We start from the raw sequence: 26,241 nt of genomic DNA on the forward strand, positions 1-26,241 counted from the left end.
AATCTGATAAAGGTCATATATAAAAACCCCACAGCTAATATCATATTTAATGGTAAAAGACTGAATGCTTAAGATCAGGAACAAGACAAGGATGTCCACTCTCACCATTTCAATTCAACATTGTACTAGAGGTTCTAGCTGGGAAAAAATCAGTCAAGAAAATGTAATAAAAGGGATACAGACTGGAAAGGAAGAAGCAAAAACAATCTCTATTTGCAAATGACGTGATTTTGTATCTAGAAAATGCTCAGGAATCCACAAAAAAAATAATCAATGAGTTGGGCAAGGTTGCAGGATACAAGGTCAATATGCAAAAATTAATTGTATTTCTATACAATTGCAATGAATAATCTGAAAATGAAATGAAGAAAAACAATTCCATTTACAATAGCATCAAAAAGAAAATATATAAGAATAGATTTAATAAATGAAGTGCAGAACTTATACTAGGAAAACTACAAAACACTGTTGAAAGCAACTAATGATGATCTAAATGAATGGAAAGACATTCCATGATCATGAACCAAAAGACTTATTATTAAAATGGCAATACTCTTCAAATTTATTTCCAGATTCAGCAAATTCCTATCAAAATCACAACTGCATTTTTTTTCAGAAATGGACAAACTGATTGGAAAATTTATATGGAAATTCAAGGAATCCCAAATAGCCAAAACAACTGGAAATAAAAAACAAAGGTAAGGACTCACATTGCCCAATTTCACAAACTATAAAGCTACAGTAAGTGAAACAGTGTGTACTGCCATAAAAATACACATATACATTGACAGAATAGATTTAGAGTCCAAAAATAAACTCATACATTTATAGTCAACTGGTTTTGGACAAGGGTGCCAACACAATGCAATGAAGAATGGGCTTTTCAACAAATGGTGGTGAGACAACTGGAAACCTACATGTAAAAGAATGAAGTTGGACCCCTACCTCAGGCCATATATAAAAATTAACTTAAAATAGATCAAAGACCTAAATGTAGGAGCCAAAAGTATAAGACTCTAAGAAAACACAGGATTACACAATGGTTTCTCAGATAAGTACCGAAAACACAACCACAAAAGAAAAAGAAGATAAATTGGACAATAAAATGGCAAACGTTTGTGCTTTGGAGGGTATCATCAAGAAAGTAAAAAGACAATCCACTGGATATGAGAAAATATTTGCCAATCATATATCTGCTGAGGGACTTAAATCTAGACTATTTAAAGAAACTTTATAGCTCAATAAAAGGACGACACAATTTAAAAAGTGGGCAAAGCATTAGAATAGACATTTCTCAGATGAGATATACAAGATGGACAATATGCAACAAAAAGATGATTAGTCATCAGGGAAATGCAAATCAAAGCCACAGTGAAATATCACTATACACCCAATAGGATAAGTATAATAAAAAAGATAGATAATAACAAGTGTCGGTGAGGATGTGTCCACTAGAACCCTCATATTCTGTTGGTGGGAATGTAAAATGGCATCTTCACCATGGAAAAGAGTCTGGCCATTCCTGAAAAGGTTAAACATACAGTTATTATATGATCCAGCAATTCCAAACCTACACATATATTCAAGAAAACTGAAAACATATGTCCACATGAAGTCTTGTAATAGATGCTCCTTGCAGCATTATTCACAATAGCCAAAAAGTAGTTTGGAACAACCCAATGTCCATCAACTAATGTGTGGATAAACAAAATGTGGTATATTTACATATAAATGAGTTTTATTTGACAATAAAAAAAATGAAGTACTGTCATATGCTACAGTATAGATGAACCTTGAAAACATGCTAAGTGAAGGAAGCCAGTCATATATTGCAGGATTCTATTTATATGAAATGTCCAGGATAGGAAAATCCTTAGAGACAAAAAAGTAGTGGTTGCCTGGGGCTGGTGGGTTGGGGAAAAATGGTAGTGAGTACTGATAGGTATAGGGTTTCTTTTTGGGCTGATGATGCTGTACCTGGGTGGTGCGGTTTGTTAAGCATCCGACTCTTGGTTTTGGCTCAGGTCCTGATCTCAGGGTTGTGAGATCGAGCCCTGTGTCCCACTGCCCACTCAGTGTGGAGTCGGCTTCAGATTCTCTCTCTCTCTCTCTCTCCCTCTGCCCTTCCTACTGATGCTCTGTCTCTCTAAAATAATCTTTAAAAAAAGATGGGTTGTAGTGGTGATTGTAGAGCTCTTTGAATGTACTAGACTGTTGAATTATGTACTTTAAATGGATGAATTGTATAGTATTTGAATTATAACTAGGTAAACCTGGTAGCAAAAAAAATTATGAAACAATTAGGGAAATCTGAAGATTGGGCAGACGATGATACTAGGTCTTGTTAACTTTTTAGGTATGATGGTGGTATTGAAGTACTTTCATTTAAGGGAAAATCTTATCTTTTAGAAATACTAAAATATTTGTGGATGAAATAATTTAAAAAATTATTCCCTTGACCCTACCTATCCCTTGAAGTATTACTCCACTTTTCTCCCTCCCCCCTCCCCGGCTTACCCGCCCAATTATCTATCCTCCCTCTTTCCAATTCTGTTCCTACCACTCTTTTGTACCCATTCCGAACAGGCTTCCATCCTCACCCCTCCAATGTTATGGCCAACAATTATAGCCCAATGGCAATTGACTTGGTTGCTCTTTCTGGTTTCCCTTTATTTCAGTGGCTGACCTTTCTTTCTCCTTTGTTGGTTTCATGACCATCCCAGTCCTTAAATGCTAGAGTGCTCCAGGGCTCAGTCTTTATTCATTAGGACTCAGTCTTCAGATAACTTTCTCAAATTTCTGTCTATACTTAATTATCTAGATGATCTCATGGCTTTTAATACTATGTGCTTGTGTCTCCCAAATTTACATACCCAGCCTAGACCTTTCTTCTGAACTCCAGATTCAAATATCTAACTGCCTTGATATTCCCATGTGCTAATTTAATAGGCATTTCATTGTTTTGTTTTGTTTTTTTTAAAAGTAGGCGCCACACTCAGTGTGGAGCTCAACATGGGGCTTAAACTCATGGCCCTGAGATCTTTTTTTTTTTAAAGATTTTATTTATTTATTCATGAGAGACAGAGAGAGAGAGAGAGAGAGGCAGAGGGAGAAGCAGGCTCCCAAGGAGCAGGGAGCCTGATGTGGGACTCAATCCCAGGACCCTGGGATCATGACCTGAGCTGAAGGCAGACGCCTAACCATCTGAGCCACCCAGGCGCCCGTCACGGCCCTGAGATCTTGAGCTGAGCTCAAGAGTCAGACGCTTAACTAACTGAGCCACCAGGCACCCCTTAAAAGACATTTCAAACTTAACATCTCCAAAACTGAATTTCTTATTGCTTCCCATTCCCATCCTGCTCCTCCTGGTCTTTGCCACTTCAGTAGATGGCAACTCCATTCTTTAAACTGCTCAGTCAAAAATACTGGGAGTCCCCTTAACTCCCCTTTTGCTTACACCCTGCATCAATTTATCAAATCCCATGTGCCATCCTGGCTGAATATATCCAAGACATCCCATCACTCCACTGCTTGCACTTTTCCCAAGCCACCACTGTCTCACTTGCAGAACTGCAATGGCCTCCTAAACCGTCCCTCTTGCTCCCCAACAATCTATTCTCAAAACTCCCTTACTCCCCAACAATCTATTCTCAAAACAGAAGCTAAACTGATTCTTTAAAAATAGAAGTCAAATCATTTTATTTCTCTGCTCAAAACCTTCCAATGGCTTCCCCTCTCAGTAAAAGCCAACATTCTTACAATGCCCTGTAAATCCCCACATAATTTGGCAACCCGTTCCCTCTGACCTCATTTCCTACTTTCTGCCTGCCACACTCTGCTTCTGTCACTCTGGCCTCCTTTCCATGCTTAGAATGTAGTGTAGACATCCTCTTCCCTCAGAATGATTTCTGCACTAACCATTCTTGCTACCTGGAAGGTTCTTCTCCCAAGGACATTTCTTGCTCCCTCACCTCCTTCAGATGTGTACTTAACGTATGTTTCTCAGAGGGACCCCACCCCACCAGTCCTATTTAAAAAGAAACTTCTTTCCCTATCCTCAGCACTTTTTTTTTTAAAAAGATTTTATTTATTTATTCATGAGAGACAGAGAGAGAGAGAGAGACAGAGGCAGAGGGAGAAGCAGGCTCCCAAGGAGCAGGGAGCCCGATGCGGGACTCGACTCCAGGACCCCGGGATCATGACCCGAGCCAAAGGCAGACGCTTAACCATCTGAGCCACCCAGGCGCCCTCCTCAGCACTCCTTATTTCTCCCTCACTGCTTCATTTTTTCCCCCTGTAACATTTGTCCTACCTGACACAGTTTATATTTTATTATTTTATTTTCTATCTCCTATGAGAACATGGATTCCCCACCCCCCCCCAAGTGTTTGGCACGTAGTTGGTATACAGTATTTCTAAGTGTATGAATGCTACTTAAAATGCACTTATATTCTCTGCTTCACTGTTTACTCGTGCTAGCTTCATAAGCATTTGGGCATGCATCCCTGAGGAAGATGAGACTGACTGAATAGAAACACTGTCCACTCGCTCAAGACTATGACATCTATCTTCATAAAGGAGACCAAAGCAGAGAATGGGACTTCTAGAAGTTCAGTTTTCAATTGCAGCCTTGGTATCAATAAGCCATGTGACATTGGGCAAATAAGTTTTCCTTTCTGGCCATTTATTTTCTCCCCTGCCAAACAGATCATTGCTTTGAATGATCTGATAGGGTTTTTGAGAACGTAAAATGAAACATGAAATGTTGAGTAGGAAACGATGTGTTTTATTTTCTCTAGTACATACAAAAATATACTTACCTGGTGTTTTATTTTTTATTTTTAAGATTTTATTTATTTGACAGAGAGAGACGCAGTAAGAGAGGGAACACAAGCAGGGGGAATGGGAGAGGGAGAAGCAGGCTTCCCGTGGAGCAGGGAGCCCGATGTGGGGCTCAATCCCAGGACCCTGGGATCATGACCTGAGCTGAAGGCAGACGCTTAACGACTGAGCCACCCAGGCGCCCCTATTTTATTTTAAGATTTTATTTGTTTGAGAGCAATGAACATACCTGGAATCAAACCTCAGAGTTCTTTTAGGGACCCTAGACCATGCAGTTTTGCTGTGTTAAGCCCTTATAATACTAGTAATTTGACTGTGAAAGTTCTCGATGTCAGCCTATTCTTTCTCCTGGCAAGACTCACTCTTTTTTTTAAGATTTTATTTATTTGAGAGCGAGAGAGAGAGAGCACAAGCAGGGGAGGTAGAGGGGCAGAAGCAGACACTCTGCTGAGTAGGGAGCCCAACACAGGGGCTTGATCCCAGCACCTTGGGATCATGACCTGAGCCAAAGGCAGACGTTTAACTGACTGAGCCACCCAGGTGTCCCTGAAGACTCACTCTTAACATCTAAATTGTTTTCTTTCAATATCCTTGTCCAAGTCAGTGAGTAGTCAGTGCCCATGCATGTCCAGATCACATGGGAGTTTTGTTTCCTAATCACTTGTGTGTATGTGTGGTTGGTGAGTCTTCCCACAGCCCAACAGTAACCCAGAACCTTGATTTTCTCACTGGTAACTGTGGTGAATAACAATTGACTCATGTTTATTTTGATGGATTCAATGACATATCAATACTTTACATAAAACAGTAGTACAATGCCTGGGATATCTTAGAGCCTCCATAAATTCTCTGTAAAAATGGAGTATGTATTGAGCTTCTACTGCCAGGGTCACTTCCTAAAACAGTTCTTTTACCGTATTACTATCCCCAGTCCAGGACCTGAAACAATTCGGCTTTCTTTACTTGGTTTCTAAGTCTTCCCCATCCTACTGAAAGCAGAGTCTCAGAGATATCTGTACACCCATGTTCATAGCAGCATTATTCACCCTAGTCAAAAGGTGTAATTAACCCAAGTATCTATTATGGTATACAAACACAATGGAATATAATTCAGCCTTAAAAAGGAAGAAATTCTGACACATGCTGCAACATTGAAGATCCTCCAGGACCTTATGCTGCATGATATAAGCCTGTCACAAAGAGACAAACACTGTATGATTCCACTTGTATGAGGTATCTGAGTTGTCAAATTCAGTGACATAAGTAAAATGGTGGTTGCCAGGACTTGGGGGAGTGGGGAATGAGTTGTTTAATAGGTATAGAATTGTTGTTTTAGAAGATGAAAAGAGGGGATACCTGGGTGACTGAGTAGGTTAAACGTCTGCCTTCAGCTAGGGTCGTGGTCCTGGGATTGAGCCCCCACATCGGGCTCCCTGCTCAGCCAGGAGCCTGCTTCTCCTTCTGCTCCCCCTGCTTGTGCTCGATCTCTCTCTCTCTCTCTGACAAATGAATAAATTTCTGACAAATAAATAAATACAATCTTAAAAAAAAAAAGATGGAAAAGAGTTCTGGAGATGGTTGCCCAGCAATGTAAATGTACTTAACTCTACTGACCCATGTAGTTAAAGAGTGGTTAAAGTGGCAAATTTTGTTATGTGTATGCTACCATAATTTAAAGTTAAAAAACAAATTCCCCATCCTAGTTTTCAAACCTTACTTTCCACTCTTCCCCCATATTCCACACCCCCCACCCCTTTTTCAAGTTACTGCTCTCTACATCGTACTCCCAGCAAAGCACTTTCTTTTCAGCCTTTGCCCCAAGGAGTTTCTTCTCTGGAATGCTTTCATCATCACCCATCCATTTTCAAAAGGTTGTCTGTGCTTTCGCCCCGAAGATAGGTTTACCTTTTCTAGATCCAACCAGAAGTCACATCCTCCATGACATGCCTACACCTTCAGACTAGAGTCCTTTCCCTGTCCTGCACTGCAAAGAGGAGCAAATACATGGCTTTACTGTTTTACCTTCGTCTCTCCTACCGTAACATCCAAGCTCCTGAGTATCAGGGGCATTATCTCACCATTCTCCCGCACCCCTCTTCTAACACAAACACACTCACTCCACCACCACGGAACTCGGCATTCAAGAGCTCCCGGTGAAAACTCAATTCGTTGGGCATCGAGATGGAGGGAAGTCAACTCACACCCCCAAAGAGTGATTTCGTCGACGCAGTGTATAATTTCACACAAAAGCTCTCAGTGTCAAATTACCTGCGAACCTAAGGGTTTGACGCTGCAAAACTGCGGGTCCTTGGGGAATCCTTAAAGGCAGCCCAATAATTTGCACAGCTTTCTACCCTCCGAAACACGTTCTCACGTGTCATCCGAAAGTAATGCGAGAGGGAAGACAGAAGCCGCGTTACTTGCGGAGGCGCTCACGTAAGAAAGGGGTTGTGGCTGGCCGTTTCAAAAGTCTCCGAGGCCTCAACCGGGCCGACTGCACTCCCAGAAGAGCGAAGAACCGTTAAAAATTTGTGCTTCCGGCTCAGGTGTCGGCGCCTAATTGAGAAGGGAAGAGAGAACGGACGCAAGCCCGGGTACGGAAAGTCGCAGGGCACAGTTTCCTTCATCCTAGTCGCCCGATGGTGGGGGCGGGACGCGCGTAACCCAGAAGTGAAAGTCCGTTTCCTTCAGGTATTAGACCCCGACCACAGGAAGTCCCGGCCGGACTTTTATCCAGGCTTTCCTGACTCCCCCTTAGCTCTATTCACTGCACTGCCTGCATTGTGGTGCTGTGTCGCCGTGGGCCCTTACATCCACCCTCGTGGCCTAGCCTGAGTTTTGCCGCACCTTCCCAGGGACCCCAACAGAACCCTGGCCACCCTTCCCTTAAAGAACCTTTACCCTACGGGTCCCCATCGGGGTCAATTAACGTTCTCGGAGGGGGCAGAAACTCCCGGGATTTGCAGCTCCCGAAGCCCAGCGCAGCCAGGCCGGCGCCTGCGCGGGGCGTTACCATAGAGAGCAGCCGCCTCTCTGGTCTCGGTTTGCCCTCTCTATGGTCGAGCCGGGTCCGTGGCGGTAAAAGGGAGACTGCACTGCGCAGGCGCTCTCAGCTTCTATTTTTTTTTTTTTTTTTTTTTTTTTTTAATCCCCGCACCAAGCGCTTAACCTCATTGGGGTGGAGGAGAAGGCGGCGGCTGTCCGCTCCGCAGCGGCAACAGTAGCGAATAATACGACTGTAAGTACCCGGTTAGGGCGAGGAGATTTAGACCCAGCCCTCCGAGGCCTTTGCCCCCTCCCCTGCGGTGGCGGGCGCTGGGTCTGGGTGGGGGCGATGTCCAGCGCTGTCATCGGCTCTTGGGTACACTTTGGGGGGAGGGGGCGGCCCTTAGGTGGGAGCCGGGCGGGGAGCAGGATGGGAGGGTTGTTTATCCACCCGGTAGGTCGCTGATCCCAGGCTGCTTTGCAAAGGGAGGAGGGGGCGGCTGTGGGGTCAGCCGGGCTTTGTGTGCCCCTCTTTCTTTTCCTCTCTCGGACCGCACCCGGGCCCCCTTCCTGACCCGAGTCTTCCCGGTCGGGTGGGAGAAGCCAGCGAACAGCCCAGTCGCGTTTGAAAAGAGCCCGGGATTGCGAGGGGAGGGGGCGAGGGAGAGAAACCCACAACAACTAGTCATCGGCGAGTGATGGGTGTGGAGAAAGATCCAGAGGGAAGGGGTGCCGGGGAGGCGGGCGGCCGGGGCTCCCAGCCGGGCCAGACAAAAGCTGAGCGAGCGTCGCCGAGCCGAGCTGAGCTGGGGGCCGGGCGGGATGCAGAGGGTCCCTTGGTCCCTGGGGCCCGCTGAGAGCTTCTTTCCAAAGCTGGGAAAGCGGACAAGTGCTGAGTTAAGCCTTGTGCAGCCGCCTCAACTTGCCTTTGTTGTTCTTTGGTATTGGCAGAGCCGCTCTGACGAAGATGAGTGTGTGATCTTGCACGTTAGCCTGGTTGGGTACAATGGAGCTAATCGAATTTTGCTTTCCATTTTCCGAGCCGCTCGGATGAGTATGGGGTTTTCCAGAGTCTAACTTATTACATAATGTTATTAAAATAGTTGTGTTTATTTCTAAGATTTAAAAAAATTAGGTGGAGCCTTTTGAAGCATGTTTTGTTGCATCCGGATGAATTTATTTGTTGTGGTGTTCGTTCATTCAATACTGACCGTTCGTAGAACCTGTGAGTTCTTTAATCATGATACTTTAATTTGTAGATGTGGCAGTGAGAGCTTCGGATTCTGTAGTCCTTTGGGAGGCAGTGATGCAGAAGAGTCAGAAGGGAGAAATAGTTGCAGGCTGCCATGTGCCTTGCATCCTATTCTGGTGCCACAGTCCCGTATAAATTCTAGCTTTAGAGATGGTTGCTTTTATTACTATTATTATTTGTGATATTTACTGAGCTTTGGTATGACGGATTCTGGACAGTGGGCTCCTTTTGCTCATAAAGGGAGTGAAAGAACAGTAACATTGATGCAGAGACCTTATAGATAAAAACAAAAAACCACAATGTCCCAGAGTTAGTGAATATTATTTATCTTCTCCATTTGCTAAGAAAGCTTTAAATTTTCGTGAGCTGTTTGCTTATTCATTTTGGTAAAATCGTGTAACTGCACCTTTCTTAGCAATTGTTACTCAGATCTGTTTCCGCAATTCATAGTTTGTCAGCTAACATGCAGCAGCACTATTTCAGATTTTTAAAGTTTCGATTTTTTTTTTTTACTGAGTTTTCAGCCCTAACTTTATATTCCCCCAACTAAGGTTTACCAAAGTTAGAAATCCTTTGAAGTGACCATTGGTGGTGGGGATGTCAAATATTGTATCTCCATGTTACAATCTAAGCTAAGTGGTAAATACAAAAGAGGCCTTTGCTAACCTGACACCTTAAATTAGTGTTGGAATTGAAAACCTAGATCTCCTGGTATGTCAGGATTTGGGCCACAGACTCAGCTTTATCTAAAAGAGGTAAGCATTTTTTGTACTAAAAGGCAGGAAAAAACTGAAGCTTGGTGTTATGCTTCAGCAACCACTGCGATAGAATCTCTTAAGTGTAGTTCGGATGATGGGAACTTACTTTTTATAGAACAAGAGTTCAGATCCTTAAAATAGTTTGACAGGGACGCTGAGAAATGATTGGCCAAAGAACGTTAAGTTTATTGTTCATATGTATTACATTTTCTCCATTGGTTTTGGATTTAGTTTGTTTTTACTTCAGTAGTTAATTCTATTTTCTTGGGTGGCTCAGTTTCACAATTTGTAAGTTGAGTAAGAGATAGTTTCTTGGATCTGAGACCTAAATTTATTTTTGAGACTCCATTTCTTTTTTTTTTTTTTAAGATTTTATTTATTTGACAGAGACAGCGAGAGCAGGAACACAAGCAGGGGGAGTGGGAGAGGGAGAAGCAGGCTTCCCGCTGAGCAGGGAGCCCGATGTGGGACTCGATCCCAGGACTCTGGGATCATGACCTGAGCCGAAGGCAGACGCTTAACGACTGAGCCACCCAGGCGCCCGAGACTCAATTTCTTCTTAACAATCTTCTATTTGTAAAATCATCATTTTTAGATAATACTTTTAATTTAGTATTATTGGTAAATGTTATAACCACTTAAGTGATTATAATATTAGGCTAAGAGCTGAGTTATTAAAACTGCTAGTTTTGAAAACTGCAAGAAAAACGGAATCATCTAAAAGTTTTCCTAGAAAATAAGAGAAGGATCTATTAGTCTTAAAAAAAAAAAAGACGCAAAACTAAGCAAAGGACAAGTCGTTGATGATAGAGTTTTTGGTTTGTAAAATGTAATTTAAGAAAGTAAACGAACCTTTCTTTACCCAGGGCAAGCACCCTCCATAACGTGTGTGTTTGACTAAATGACCTCCAAAGGCCTTCTCTTTTTAAGCCCCAGAGTTTAGTGGTTATTTCTGGTGGGTCTTCATCACCCCAGGGCTTGCCTGCCTCCTTTATGCTCAGACCAGTACTGCCATACTGCAAGGCTTTTCTTCCCCGGATTCTTATGGCAGCCCCAACCCACCTCCCCACATGGATCCCTAAAGATATGGCTCAAATGACGGCCTTTCTTTCACAATGCCTGTGTTGACTTCCCTCTTGTTTCCTGCCTGGAAATCTTCTCATTCCTTGCTGATTCCTTTTGTATCCATTACCTTCCTCCCTGGAAGATTGATGCCTGTGCTTTTATTCTTCTCCAGATCCTTGAGGGCTCTGGGGGTTTGTACAACATGATGGTATCCTCTGTACTTACTACCAGGAGTTGTGTAACTAGGAACTTGTGTAACTAGTCACGGTAAATGTGTGAGATGTGAAAGAATGAACAAATGTATCATAGTCACGGTAAATGTGTGAGATGTGAAAGAATGAGCAAATGTATCATAACTTAGAATAGAAGACTTTGAACTTTGGAAGAGCTCTTAGAGGCTCCATAGACCACTTTCCTACGTTTTGTCTACTCTGTTCTGATCATCAGCCTCACATTGCAGATGTGCTTCTCTGTTACTGGACAGGTCTTGGTTGTTAGAAAGCTAGTTTAGACTGTATCAAAATCTGCCACTCCCTTGTTATCTGTTCTTTGTTATACCCCTTGAAGCAACATGAATTAAGTCTGTTTCTTCTCCACATAATAGCTTTCATTTCCTAGGACAGCCCTCAAGCCTTCTGTAGATTTATTGATGAATTAATTTATTAGACCCTTTTTTTAGTTAGATACCAGTATCATGAGGGTACTGTTGAAAAGACTGTATGTTCCCCACATTTCCAGGGCTCAGTCTAATAGAGGGCCAGAATGATACAAAGTGAGGCCAGTTATGCTGGAAGTATGTAAACAGCCTAGATCCTTTGTCTCCTCATGGTTTTTTAAAAATTTTTAAAAAGATTTTATTTTTTAAAAAGATTTGTTTGTTTTAGAGACAGAGCCAGCAAAAGTGCACAAGCTTGGCCTTGCAGGGGGGAGGGGCAGAGGGAGAGAGAATCTCAAGCCAGTTCCGTGCTGAGTGCAAAGTCTGTGGGGCTCCATCTCATGACCCTGAGATCAAGACCTGAGCTGAAACCAAGAGTTAGATGCTTAACCGACTGTGCCACCTAGTCGCCCCAAGATTTTATTTTTTTAAAGTAATTCCTATACCCAACATGGGGCTCAAACCTACAACCCCTAGGTCAGAAGTCCCATGCTCTACCAACTGAGCCAGCCAGGTGCTCCCTCCCCTCATGGTTTAATCAGATTTCCCCATGCTGCCTTCTTTAGGCAAATGCAATGTCTCAAATGAAACAGAATTTGCTGTGACCTTACCAGAGTATACATCTGTTGTCTTAGGTTAAGAAACTGTATCAGGAGTTTTCAAACTTTGTTGCACATTCTGGCTCTGCCACTTACTAGCCCTGTGACTTTGGGCCATGGCCTGTTAAATCATCTCTTCCTATTTAATAATTTCATCTATAAAACAAGAGCGAGGGGAGGGCAGTGTTAACAGTAGTACCTACTTACAGGGTTGTAAGGATTAAATGAGATAATATTTGTCAAGTGCTGAGAGTGATGACTGACATATAGTACGTGGGTATACATGGTGTTCCTACTATGTATTTGTGATAGGAGTTAATATTAATAACAACATAGTGTAAGAAGCAATAATCAAGTCGCAGAATCACTTGAGTTTGTGAAAATACAAGTGGTCCGACCTTATTTATTCCTGTCCACCCAGAGATTTTGGTCAATTAAGTCTGTGAGACCTGGACAGCCTCAATTTTAACAATCCCCAGGTGGTTCTTGAAAAAAACCCCAAAACCCTAAAGTTTGAGAACCCTGCACTCTATGTTAATTTTGTTAGTGATTGCATTTGCTTTTACAAATTAAAAAAATTACCAAGTAATAGATGAATAGATTCTCCTGAAAGATTGAAACATTGAGGGCACCTGGGTGGCTCAGTCGGTTAAGCATCTGCCTTCAGCTCAGGTTGGGATCGAACCCTGCATCAGGCTCCCTGCTCAGTGGGGAGCCTGCTTCTACCTCTCCCTCTGCCATTTCCCCCAGCTTGCGCTCCTCTGTCAAATAAATAAATAAGATCTAAAAAAAAAAAAAAAAAGATTGAAACAAGGCAGATAAAGGGAAGGGCTTGGCCCCAGACCTCAGGCCCCCTGGGAGGCATATCCACTTATCAGTTTGAAATGTATCCTTCTAAACAACTGTTCCCCATTTTGGTAGCTACACATACATGAGTGTCTTAATAATAAATAATAGCCAGATTTAAGGGAAAATTCCTTCGATTTTGAAAGCACTTTTACATTCATAATCTTCTTTGCTCCCTTCAAACTCCTGTGAGGTAGATAGGGAAGATAACATCATTATCCTATCAATTTACAAATGAGAAACTGAGAGTTGCAAGTTAAATCCCAGTCTGACATAGAGGAGGAGAGCCGCGCCTTCTGTTTCTCAACTTAAACGTTCTTTTCCTGTCAGCTGGCTCTTAGCTTCATAATTTTGTTGGATTATTGAAGTTATGGTTCAGGAAATCTTAAGATCTTTTTGCCATGTGAATAGCTGCCAAACCAGATTTCCTCCTATCTTTTAGTGTGTTTCTACTTTTAAAAAAGTGTAAATTCAAAGTTTCATAGTTACACGTATCTGGGAAGATTGATCTTTTTGTGAAAAAAATCCAAAACTGGCCTTGGGACTCTCTGTTACCATGGTACATTTGGGTGAGTTTATGTTTGTTCAGGATAGCTGAATCCACTTTCCACCTGTCTCTATAAGTGTTTTCCAGTTAACTTTCCAAGCAGAATCAGTTAAATTTATTTATAGTCTTATTATAATAACATAGCAATAACAGAAACTTGAGAGACCAGAGAGGGAAAAGCCACATCAAACCATCCTAACACAAGCTATTATTTCTTAATGTATCACCTTTGAAGCTGCCCATATGTTTGTACTTTTCAGTAAGTAGTATTAGGTCTTGAATGTTTTGTGACTATTTTCCATGTAATGACAGATTACGTATCATTTAAGTTTTTTAATAGCTTTGTCATATTTGAGATGATATGGCAAATTTTGGGAAACTGGGGTCCTTGACATATGAGTATCTTTTTTTTTTTTTTAAGTTTGCTTATTTATTTAAGTAATCTGTACACCCAGCGTGGGGCTCGAACTCATGACCCCAAGATCAAGAGTCTCATGCTCTTCTGACAGCCAGCCAGGTGCCACTTTTTTTTTAAAATTATGTATACTACAACAGGGACTATCTTTTTGCATATAGTTTGCTTCTTTTGTGTTGTTGCTTTAGGATAAATTCAAAGAAGTGAGTATTGGGTGATTTTTTGATACACATTGTCTGATTGCTGACCAAAAAGTTGTACCAGTTAATAATTTTCCCAGCACCCTAAGAGTGTTATCAGTTCCATAAAAATTTTACCAACTTCTGGGAATATATTTTAAGTGTATTTTTTGTTACTGTGAGAGATGTGGAATGGCACATTATTTTTATTTTTCATTTATTTTAAAAAAGAATAAGCAGTAATGATGAACTTTATATGAACCAACTGTATGCAATTTGTATTGGGCATTACACGCAGGTGATCTTGCTTCCTTGGTTTTCACTCTTGCCCTGAATTGCTAAAGCTATTGCATTTCCAGGTAGATGTGGAGGAACTGCACCCTTTGCTTTGTGGGACAGAATAGTCTTATTTGTCAACATCAGAATGTAATCTTATTACATTTTCATCTCCTACCTTCAAGAGTTTTTTGTGCTCAAGGGCCCTGCTTGAAATATTTAGTAATCAGAATGTCTGGTGGTGGGAGTGAGGCATCTGCTTTTTAAACAGATTTCCCAAGTGATTCTGAAGCCACAGAGTTTGAGAGCTGCCTCGGGACTACCTTCTAGCTCATTTTCTGCTTAGTTTCTTCCCATAGTGTGTCTTTCCTGTGGGTAGAGGCCGACTTTGTTATGAACAGTTGCTCAGACATGGTAACAGAGGCCTGTTGATAGAGCGAATGAATTGTGTAGCAGTGCCCTTACTGATGGAGAGTAGCTGGGTTCATTCTAGGAACAATAAGCCAGTCTTTGTACGAGTAGTTGAACTGCATAAAAACAGCTTCTTCTCTGAAGTCTTCTCGTGGTTGCTGGTGACTGTGTTTTATTTCAGTTCTGAGAGTCATAGAGCTCTCCAGAACCAAACCATGTCCTGCTCAGTCTTTGGTTGACCCAAGGGTGGTAGGTAGACCCAGTGTCACAATGGCAACAGCCACCATGGATTGAACACCCAACTTCTTATAGGTGTGCTTTTGCCAGCTCTTAGAGCAACATATAAAGGCAGATGCGATTTTCATTTTACAATGAGAGGAAGCTGAGGTTTTGAAAAGTTGAATTATTTGTCCACAGTCATGCAGCTGCAGAGTTAGGCTCTCAGATTCTTCAGCTTCCTTTCCACTTAATTCTGTTTTTCCAGCACAGGTTATTCCTCGTTCGTGAAAGGTCAGTGGGCTGTCTTGGGAGAAAGTCTGCTCCCGGCATCTGGTGGCATCTAGAGATGCCTCCTTCCTAGTCAAGAAGGACGTAGAGCTCTAAGCTTCCCAGGAGGGTGTCCGTAAAGGTTAGATCAGGTGACCTGCAGTTTTTTAGATTTGAGTCCCTGATTTGAAATCTACCCTTGGACAATCCAGGTCACTGAAGACATGATATAAACCTTTTTTTTCTTTTTAATTTATTTTTTATCGTGGTTAAAATGTATATAACATAAAATAGGCCATTTTAACCATTTTTTAAGACTTACCAGTCAGGGCATTACTTACATTCACACTATTGTGCAACCATCGTCAGAGTCAGCTTCCAAATCTTTTCCATCACTCCAAACGGGAACCCTGTAACCATTAAGCCGTAAATCTCCTTCCTCCCTCTCCCTCAGTCCCTGGTAATTTATAATCTACTTTCAGTCACTACAGATTTGCCTATTCTAGATATTTCATGTAAGTGGAATCATATAATATCTGCCCTTCTATGATTTATTCACTTAGCATAATGTGTTCAAGATTCATTCATGTTGTAGGATTATCAGAATGTTATTCTTTTTTATTTGGTGAATAATATTTCATTGTTTGTATATATTACATTTTGTTTATCCTCTCATCTGTTGATAGAACTTGGGTTGTTTCCACTTTTTGACTATTGTGAATAATGCTGCAGTGTATATTGGTTTACAAATTTCTGTTTGAGTCTCTGTTCTCAATTCTTTTGGGTATATACCTAGGACTAGAATTACGGGGTTGTGTGGTAATTCTTTGTTTAGCTTTTTGTGGACTCATTGAACTTTCTCAGGGTGGCTGTACCATTTGCACCCCCAGTGGCAGTGTGTACAATGGTTTCAGTTTCTCCATATCTTTGCAAACACTTGCTGTTTTCAGTTATTTTATTTTTAAAGTTATAGCCATTCTAATATTTTGAAACAGTATCTCACTGTGGTTTTGATTTGTTTTTCCATGATGATTAAGGTGTTACCTTTTTTGGGTAAATATCTATTCAAGTCCTTTGCTCATTATTAGATTGCATTGCTTGTCTTTTTGTTGTCGAGTTAGTTTTAGGGGTTCTTATATATTCTGGATGTTAAACTCTTATCAGATATATGATGTGCAGATATTTTTTCCCATTCATTCTGTAGGTTGTCTTTTCTTGATCATGTTCTTTGATGCACAAAAGTTGTTAATTTTGATGAAGTCCAATTAATGTTTGTTCTTTTTTTTTTAAAGATTTTATTTATTTATTTGACAGAGAAAGACACAGCGAGGGAGGGAACACACCAGGGGAAGTGGGAGAGGGAGAAGCAGGCTTCCAGTGGAGCAGGGAGCCCGATGTGGGGCTCGATCCCAGGACCCCAGGATCATGGCCTGAGCTGAAGGCAGACGCTTAATGACTGAGCCGCCCAGGCTCCCCAGTCTGTTTGTTTATTTTGCTGCTTATGCTTATGGTGTCATAGCTAAGAATCCATTACCAATCTGAGGTCATGAAGATTTACTCCTATGTTTTCTTCTTCTGTTTTTTAGTTTTAGCTCGTACATTTAGGTTGTTGATTCATTTGAGTTAATTTTTTTTTACATGGTGTGAGGTAGGGATCCAACTTCATTGTTTGCATGTGGATATCCAGTTGTCCCAGCACCATTTGTTGAAGACTGATATAAATGTTTTAATTACTTATTTTCTGTATCACTCACTGGCATTTATATATATATATATATTTTTAAAGATTTTATTTATTTATTTGACAGAGAGACAGCGAGAGAGGGAATACAAGCATGGGGAGTGGGAGAGGGAGAAGCAGACTCCCCGCTGAGCAGGGAGCCCAATGCGGGGCTCAATCCCAGGACCCTGGGATCATGACCTGAGCCGAAGGCAGATGCTTAACGACTGAGCCATCCAGGCGCCCCTGGCATTTATATTTTGCTTTAGGTATTTGATTTCACTGCCTATCCTCCTTTATCCTTACCCCTTCTCCCCCCACTCCCCCACCCCCATTTTCTTTCTTTGAACAGGATACATGGATATTTTGTGTATGTTACAGCTTTACTGCTTGACATATGAGAGACACTTAAATGTGAGTTCCCTTTCTTCCTTTTAATTTTGTATAGTTACTTTTAAGTGGTTTGTGTTTCAAAACAGATTGTGAGGACCTTCAGGGTCGGGTATATATAATATTTATTTCTTTGTTTCCCCATTTCCAACCCTCTCTTGTCTCCCCCCACCCCCATCACTCTAGTGCCCAGTGTAGTACCATGCAAGTGATGTCCTTACCTTTTATTGATTGAGTTATAAAGCTGAATATAAATCTTTGGGTTTACGTTTGGATAATTGCAAAAAATTCTTAAAAGATCAATAATCAGTATTTTGTGAAATTCTTCATGATTTTAAATGCAACCTAACTGAAGTTTACCCAAATATCTTAGGTCACATACAAAAAAATTCCTAAGGCATTTGAAAGACCTAGATGCTATATCAATCCTCACATTTGGGAAAATAACTTAAAAGGACATGCATTTATTTATTTTTTTTTTTTTAAAGATTTTATTTATTTATTTGAGAGAGAGAATGAGAGATAGAGAGCACGAGAGGGAAGAGGGTCAGAGGGAGAAGCAGACTCCCTGCCGAGCAGGGAGCCTGATATGGGACTCGTTCCGGGACTCCAGGATCATGACCTGAGCCGAAGGCAGTCGCTTAACCAACTGAGCCACCCAGGCGCCTAAGGACATGCATTTAAACCATGTATCCTGTTTCAAGGGAAGAAAACAGGGTGGGCGGGTGGTAAGAATGAAGGAGGGTAGGGAGGGTTTGTTTCATGGATGACTGGAAAATTTTTAACTTGTTATTTAAGATTATGATAAGTTTTATATTGGGAATTTTACTCATTTTAGGGGTGATTTTTATATATTTAGTTTTATAGTTTTAGCTTTTATATTTAGATTGATCCATTTTGATTTGCATTTTTGACAAATGCTGTTAGTTTAAAAAATTATTTGAAGTTTGTGCAACAGTGTATATTACTCTTCTAACAAAAATATTAAATATCATTAAAAAATTCTTTTGCCTAGAAATTCTAAAAGTTAACTAGGGAAGAGGTATCTGAATTTTCTTTCTGGGTCTGTATTATCAGATTTCCCCCCATCACACTCTTTAGTGTTCAGTAGGGTCTAATATTACTTGTCCTGAGTGATCAGACCTCCCTCAGGAGTCCATATTGTAATCTACCATCCAGATGTCAGTGAAGGGAAGGCTCAGTTTGAAGATTGGCCTTTGGTGTTTTGTTTTCCACTAGGTTTTGACTCTTAAATAGGTATTTCTTAGTATGCTGTTAAATAAACACTTTCATCATAGTGTTGGCCCGGTGTGAATCTGAATCTATAGCTGTATATCTGTATACATAAAGATGGACCCAACTTCTCTGTAAATAAGGCCAAAGGTAGTATATAGCAGTATCTATACACACAGAATTTGATTCAGGAAGTGTCTTTGTCATTTAATATATCACCCTTCAGATGTGGGGGCGGGGGGTAGTTCTTTAAAAAGAAATGCTCTCAGTGTCCCATTGCCCTCTGTGCAGCTGATTTGGGCTTATAAGGTGTGGTATTTTCGCCTGATCCTGATTGTGTTTACCTATTGGTAGAGAATGGCATGCCAAGGAGATTTCCTATGGCCTGTGACTGCAGTTTTAAAGTGAACATGACGGGAAAAGCTTTCCATTCTCTCGTGCCTTTTAGAACTTGGAGGAGGTTTCTGAAATTGCCAAAGGAACATTTGTTTGGACTAAGTAACGATACTTAGTCTAATTGTATAGTAATGATTTCATAGAATCATGAAAGGATGACAGCTGGGGAAGATAAAGAACATCTTATAATCACTTGATTGCTAGACCTCCTTTTGGGGGGAGGTGGTGAATGGAGGGGATGCAGAAACGGTATAGGTAGGTGTTCATGAGCAATGGACCTAAAAACCAGAGCCTTCATGAAAACTGCTGCCATTTAATTAAGAGTGTTATTGTGGGGTATATCCTGGGTAATTAGTAAAGAATGCAGAAACTGTATGCCTCGATCAGAGTCTTCACTCAAAACACTTAGTATTGTGCCACAGGACAGAGAGTGAGGCTCTCAGCACTGTTCCCAGCGAGCTCCACGGCTAAGAGGGAAGTCAGACAAGGAGAGAGTTATGATTCCTGAGTTAAGTGTGCTACCGTAGGAAGACTGACAAGGGAAGGGCTCCTAATCTGGGGGTAGGGGAAGGGAGGTGTCTTACCTTGTTTTGGCCTGAAGTATGTAAGGCCCTGAACCAGGTGTGCACACCTGGTTGGGTCCTCTGGCCCTGTTTGTTGCTTTCCATTTATGAGAGACCTCTGTTGGCTGGGGACCTAGTTTGTGACCGTGGGGCGAAGAGCCTGACTCTTGGCCATATTAATACCGTGGTCTAATTTTGTGAAGTGGCCGCAGACAAGAGCCAAGAAAGCACCCTATTTGAAACTAGCATCTTGCAGAGAGCCCTAGGTCTTGATAGAATCAGGACTATTTTCAGATCTTTACTTGAATCATCAACGGATCAGTGATTCAGTTTTGGAATTTTGGGGGTGGGGGTTAGACATTGTACTTTTGGGAAACTGGTTGCTATTGAGATTGCGTCTGGAGAGTGATGGCATTATTAAAAATGCATTATTTTTATTGTAGTCACAAGCTTATTGCATGCATTATTGTAAAATCTTTTTTTTAAAGATGCCTAGGGGATAGTTTGTGTCCCCCTTTTTAAAAAGATTTTATTTTTAAGTTATCTCTACACCCAACATAGGGCTTGAACTCATAACCCCGAGATCAAGAGTCACACACTCTAGCAACTGAGCCAGCCAGGCGCCCCAGTATCCCTTTTTATTATGAGCGAGTTCAAATCTGTTTTAGCCATGTATGAAGATTTTTTCGTCTTGTTTAAATTATCTAGAAAGGAGAAATAGAACTGCTTGTTAAATGCTTAATTTTTTAAATAAAATACTAATTTTTGAGCAGGTATTACACATATATGATATAAAATTTAAGTTTTCCTCCTCTCCTGTCTGCCATTCACCCATTTCCCTTCCCTGGAAACACCAATGTTACTGATTATATATGTCAAAAATGCACATATATATATATGTGCATATATATATATGCACACACACACATATATATAGACACACCTCCCTTTCCCCCTTTTTTGTACAGACTACTAAAGACCACCTTATTTTCCTTCCTCCCTCCCTCCCTCCCTTCCTTCCTTTTGCTTTATGTATGTTGAAAATCATTCTGTGTGAGTACGTTAAAGATTTCCTCATTGGGGTGCCTGGGTGGCTCAGTCCGTTAAGCGTCTGCCTTTGGTTTGGGTCATGATCCCAGGGTCCTGGGATGGAGTCCTGCATCTGGCTTTAGTTTTTTCTAGTCTTTTGCTTTTATAAATAATGCTAGTAAGAATAATCCTATAATAATTTATTTTGCACATGTATGAATAAATTCCCATAAGTTGACATTTTGGGTTGAAAGTTATGTACCTTTAAAATTTTGAGAGATATTGCCATATCATCCATCTTAGAGGTTCTTTTTTTCTTTTTTTAAGATTTTATTTATTTGAGAGAGAGAAAGAGAAAGTAGTAGGGAGAGGAGCAGAGGGAAAGGGACAAGCAGACTGTGCTGAGTGTGGAGCCCGATGCAGGGCTGGATCCCATGACCCTAAGACCACAACCCGAGCCAAAATCAAGAGTCGGAGGCTTAACTGACTGAGCCACCCAGGCGCCTGCATCTTAGAGGTTTTAACAAAACCCAGCCTGCAATATGAGAATCCTGTAGTTGATACACTTAAAACTATAATTTCATAAAAGTATATGATTGTTTCGTTATATGTCATTTTTCAGTTAACATGTGGCTATACTTCAGTGATAAAAAGAACCAATCAAGCACTTGTCTTCATCTCATTACTTGTTTGTTTTTTGTTTTTGATTTTGCAAAGATTCCATGGCTGGATAGGAGATTCAGAAATAAGCTTTGCTTCCTTATATGTTACCAAGGCTGCCTTCTAGAGAGGAGTACCAGAGGTGGACAATTTGCTGAATAACTGGCGCTTTTTATAGTTTTCAATTTTTTTGAAGCTCTACGCAGGGCTTGAACTCATGACCCCGAGATCAGGAGTCACTTGCTTTACCCACTGAGTCAGTCAGGCCACCCTGTAATTTTTAATTCTTGCAGTAAGTGATGATGCCTATAGTTTCATGATTGCAATTAAATTTGACTTTACAAACAACTCTCTGGCATTTATTGTCTGTAATACGGTTTAACTAGAAAGAATATTATATTTTTTTAATGTTTTAAAATTTATATTTCCTTTGACTAGATAATATGTACGTGGTCACAAAACTTAAAAGGTACACAAGGCCAGAGAGTGAAATGTCAGTCTTCCTCCACCTTTTCATTTAAAGGTTGTTGATAGATGTTTCCAAATTGCCCTAGATAGTTATGAATTTTATTCTTATCCACGTATTAAATCATGTTCGATTATATCTAATTACATTATCAACTGATCTTTTTGTTTAAATGGAGGATCAGAGTGAGGGTTACGTCTTTTGGTATTTTAAAGAAAGCTGTGTTAGTGATGGGTAGGAATAGTCGTGTTGGAAAAATACAGAGGCAGTGACAACTCAGTTTGGAAACTGTGGGTACGATTCAGTATATACTAACATGGTTAAGGCACAGATCTCTCTTTGTGTTTTTCTTGTGGAATTTTTTCCCTAAATCCATAAAATATGAACGTAAAAACGTCATTTTAGTAATAGCAGTGTTCTGTTATAATTGATCTGAGAAATAGAATTTTCCCTAGCTTTATGTGTAAGCTTAGTAAAGTAGAAACTTAAAGTCTGTATGCTTGAAATATGGTTTCAGTGGGGCGGGTGGGAAGCCGTATGTAAAACTTTTCAGTAGTCTTTGTCATTGCTTGGCTGATTTTCCAAATTATCTTTCTCTGCTACTTCACTTTATTGCATTAGAAAGATTTGAGGCCAAACCTAATACAATCTGATTTGTCAATGAATAAATGAATCTCTAAAGCCCTCTAATCAGTTCTCTATCGTCAGCAAGCACAGGACTTCTTATTATTGAAGGCTCTGTGACTATGTGGGATTTCCCAGTTGGTCAGATTCTGTGTCTTCAGTATGAATCTTGCTGGAGCCAGGAATGGAAGCAAGGGGTTGGGAGGGTGAGAGTAAGCAAAGCATGTGTTTTCATGCCAGTGCACAAGTAAGACAGAGTTCTGCCCAGCGGTGCCCTTATATTTGTTTCATTGGTGCAGTCTTTCCTTTTCCCCTATTTATTAGGGAGTCATCAGAAAAGTAGTCTTACAGGAAAGCACCTTGATACACTGTGTTAGAAAAGATTGCTCACTCGTCTTTCTTTCCCCAGTGAACCTGGAGCTTGTTGAAGGCAGTGCCTGGGAGATTGGCTGGCACAATAGGTATTTAGTGGACTTAGGAACCGAGTACCAAGAGCCTGTCCACATCACGTGTTATCTTTTCACTTTTTTTCTTCTTTACATTTTGGAATAATTACAGATTCACAAACAGCTGCAAAAATAGTACAGAGTTTCTGTTTATCCTTTATCTAGTGTCCCTCAGCGGTTATGCATTCCCCGTTTCTCTTTGTCTCTTTTTCCTTTTTATGATCATGGCTTTGGCTTGCCATCAGTATCTGTGGGAAATACTAAACCCTCTGAACTAAAGATTGCTGATTACTCTCCTCGAGTTACTTGTGGGGATGCATATCGTGCTTCCTCTTCATTTGTTCTTGGTGAAGCACTTGTTTAGTATGTGGTGCTGTGCCAGGTTCTAGTGGCTTCTCTCAATTCAGGCTCTCTTATTTTGGTAACCTTAAGTATGGTGGATATGTCCCTCCTTTGTGGATCTTTTTCCTAAATTATATACACATGTCTACAGTACTCAGAGACCTGTGTGTATTGGTGAGGAGTACCTGTGACTTGGTGGAAACGGTCCCGGATTTGGAGTTAGATGCTCAGGTTCAAATCCTGATTCTGTTTCATACTTGCTGGGTAACCTGGGAGTTACGTTGCTTCTGAATCTGTTAACTTTTCTGTAAAATAGTTTGAGAGTAATAGTCATACAGAGAGGTTTTATGGGTTGATAAAAGTAGCATTTGTAGAATTACTTAGTGAATTGGAAAGTATTGTTTCAAATGTGAAGTTGCCTTGCTTATTCTAAATTGCTGAAGTGAAAGCTGAATTTTAAACTACTTCTTAATAGCTTGACTTTATGCAGTAACGGGAAAAACTCTCCCTACTTCTGTCCCCCAAGCCTTTTTACGCCTTCTGTCTTCACATTGACTAACCAGTACTTAATAGGGTTTTTTCTTTTTTCAACTGGGTGTAACCCAGCTCCCTTGAGAAATTTGGGATGGCCATGTCAGCTGTCATGCTATCAAATGACATATCAAATGCTTGCCTTTCTTCTTACTCACCTAAGTCTGGGGATTTCATGTTTCAGAAACCTCTTAAAAAATATCTCATGAAAGTATCTTTTTGCCTTACCTTTTTTGCAGGTTTTGCTCTTAGAAACCAACTCTTTTTTTTTTTTTTAAGATTTTATTTATTTGACAGAGAGAGACACAGTGAGAGAGGGAACACAAGCAGGGGGAGTGGGAGAGGGAGAATCAGACTCCCTGCTGAGCAGGGAGCCCGATGCGGGGCTCGATCCCAGGACTCTGGGATCACGACCTGAGCCGAAGGCAGATGCTTAACGACTGAGCCACCCAGATGCTCCAGAAACCAACTCTTAATATGGTACCAGAACTGAGATTTTTATTTTTAAAGGGGAGACCTGATTTTTTTTAAAAAAGATTTTATTTATTTATTTATTTGAGAGAGAGCGAGCATGACGGGGGGTGGGGTGGGGCCGGTGGTCAGAGGGAGAAGCAGACTCCCTGCTGAGCAGGGAGCCCGACATGGGACTCGATCCCGGGACTCCATGATCATGACCTGAGCCAAAGGCAGCCGCCCAACCAACTGAGCCACCCAGGCGCCCCAAGACCTGATTTTTTAAATATGTAAATATGGGATATGTAAGCAGTATAAAAAGTAGGGGATACCATGAAAAATTTAAGATTTAGATAATGGAGAGTTTTTTTCTTAAACGTGGTCTAGGTACAGACAGATTCTTAAATTATTAAGGGACAGACATATATAGAATCATGCACCCAGTAGTAATAGAATATACAGATGGAATGCATTCTCCCCAAGATCAGGAACAAGACCCTTCTATTCAACATTGTGCTGGAGGTTCTAACCAGGGCAATTAGGCAAGAAAAAGAAATAAAATGCATCCAGATTGGAAAAGAAGTAAAACCATATTTGCAGATGACATGATCTTGTATATAGAACATCCTATTAGAACTGATAAAGGAGTTCAGCAGGGTTGAAGGATGTAAAATCAATAAACAAAAATCAGGTTTATTATATACTTGCAATGAATAGTTCAAAAATGAAACTAAGAAAGCAATCCCATTCACAATAGCTATAAAACGAATAAAAATACTTAGGATACAGTTAACAAAAAAAGTATAAATCTTATACTCTGAAAACTATAAAACATCATTGAAAGAAATTAAAGATCTAAGTAAATGGAAAGACATCCTATATTCATGAATCAGATTACCTAATATGGTTAAAGATGGCAGTACTTCCCAAGTTGATCTACATATTTGGTACACTCACTGTTAAAATGCTAGCTGCCTGTTTTGTAGGAATTGATAGGCCTCTCTTAAAATTCGTATGGAAATACAAGGAGGTCCCTTGTATTTCCAGAATAGTCAAAACAATCTTGAAAAAGAACAATGTTGGAGGACTTTCATAACTTACCATAAAGCTATAGTAATCACAACAGTCTGGTACTGATATAAGAGTAGACATATACATCAGTGGAATAGAATGTAAGTCCAGAAATGAAAACTTACTTTTATAGTCAATTGATTTTCAACAAGGATGTTAAGACAATTCAATGGTGTAAGAATGGTTTGTTTGTTTGTTTTGTTTGTTTCTTTTCTTTCCGTCTCTCTCTTTCTCTCTGAAGATTTATTTATGAGAGCACAACACACAGTGGGAGGAGCAGAGAGGGAGAATCCTTAAGCAGATTCCCCGATGAGTGCAGGACTCAGTCTCACCATCCATGAGATCACAACCTGAGCTGAAACCAAGAGTCCATTGCTCAACCGACTGAGCCACCCAGGCACCCCTGGAAGAATGGTCTTTTCAACAGATGGTGCTGGGACGAGTGGATATCCACAGGCAGAAGAATGAATTTGGACACTTTTCTCATTTGTGTGTACAAATGAATTCAGAATTAATCATAGAACTAAATCTAAGATCTGAAACTGTTAAACTCTTAGTAGAAAACAAGTGTAAATCTTTATGACCTTGGATTAGGCAATATTTTCTTTTCTTTTTCATTGTAGTAAAATAGGCAGTGATTTCTTTGGTATGATATTTAAACACAAGCAACAGAAGAACAAAACAAATGGACTTCATCAAAATTGAGAACTTTATGTTTCAAATGACACCATCAAGAAAGTGAAAGCACACTCCACAGAATGAGAGAAAATACTTGGAAATCATATATTTAATAAAGGACTTTTATCTAGAACATATAAAAACTCTTACAGTCAACAGTAAAAAGACAAATAACCCAATTAAAAAATAAAGGATTTGATTAGACATTTCTCCAAAGAAGGTGTTCAAATGGCCATGCCCATAAAGAGAAGTTCAGGTCCTTAGTCATTAGGGAAATGCAAATCAAAACCACAATGGGATGCCATTCCACACCCACTAAAATG

At 40.5% G+C, this 26,241-nt stretch overlaps 1 protein-coding gene across 12 annotated transcripts in view; it reads left to right on the forward strand.

Annotated features, from left to right (window-relative positions):
- The first annotated feature begins 7,979 nt into the window (after nt 1-7,979).
- The window catches only part of CLASP1 (cytoplasmic linker associated protein 1), a 260,558-nt gene continuing 242,296 nt past the window's right edge, over nt 7,980-26,241 (forward strand). For 11 of the 12 annotated variants that reach the window (XM_035726556.1, XM_035726557.1, XM_027588558.2 and 8 more), the window contains exon 1: nt 7,980-8,080. The gene's annotated coding sequence lies outside the window, so the exon portion shown is untranslated. Of the gene's footprint in view, nt 8,081-17,388; nt 17,451-26,241 lie in introns of all 12 variants that reach the window. The other variant, XM_035726555.1, reaches the window with a different exon arrangement.

The sequence above is a fragment of the Zalophus californianus genome, chromosome 3 (genome assembly GCF_009762305.2).
Source record: "Zalophus californianus isolate mZalCal1 chromosome 3, mZalCal1.pri.v2, whole genome shotgun sequence".
Taxonomy (NCBI): Eukaryota; Metazoa; Chordata; class Mammalia; order Carnivora; family Otariidae; genus Zalophus; species Zalophus californianus.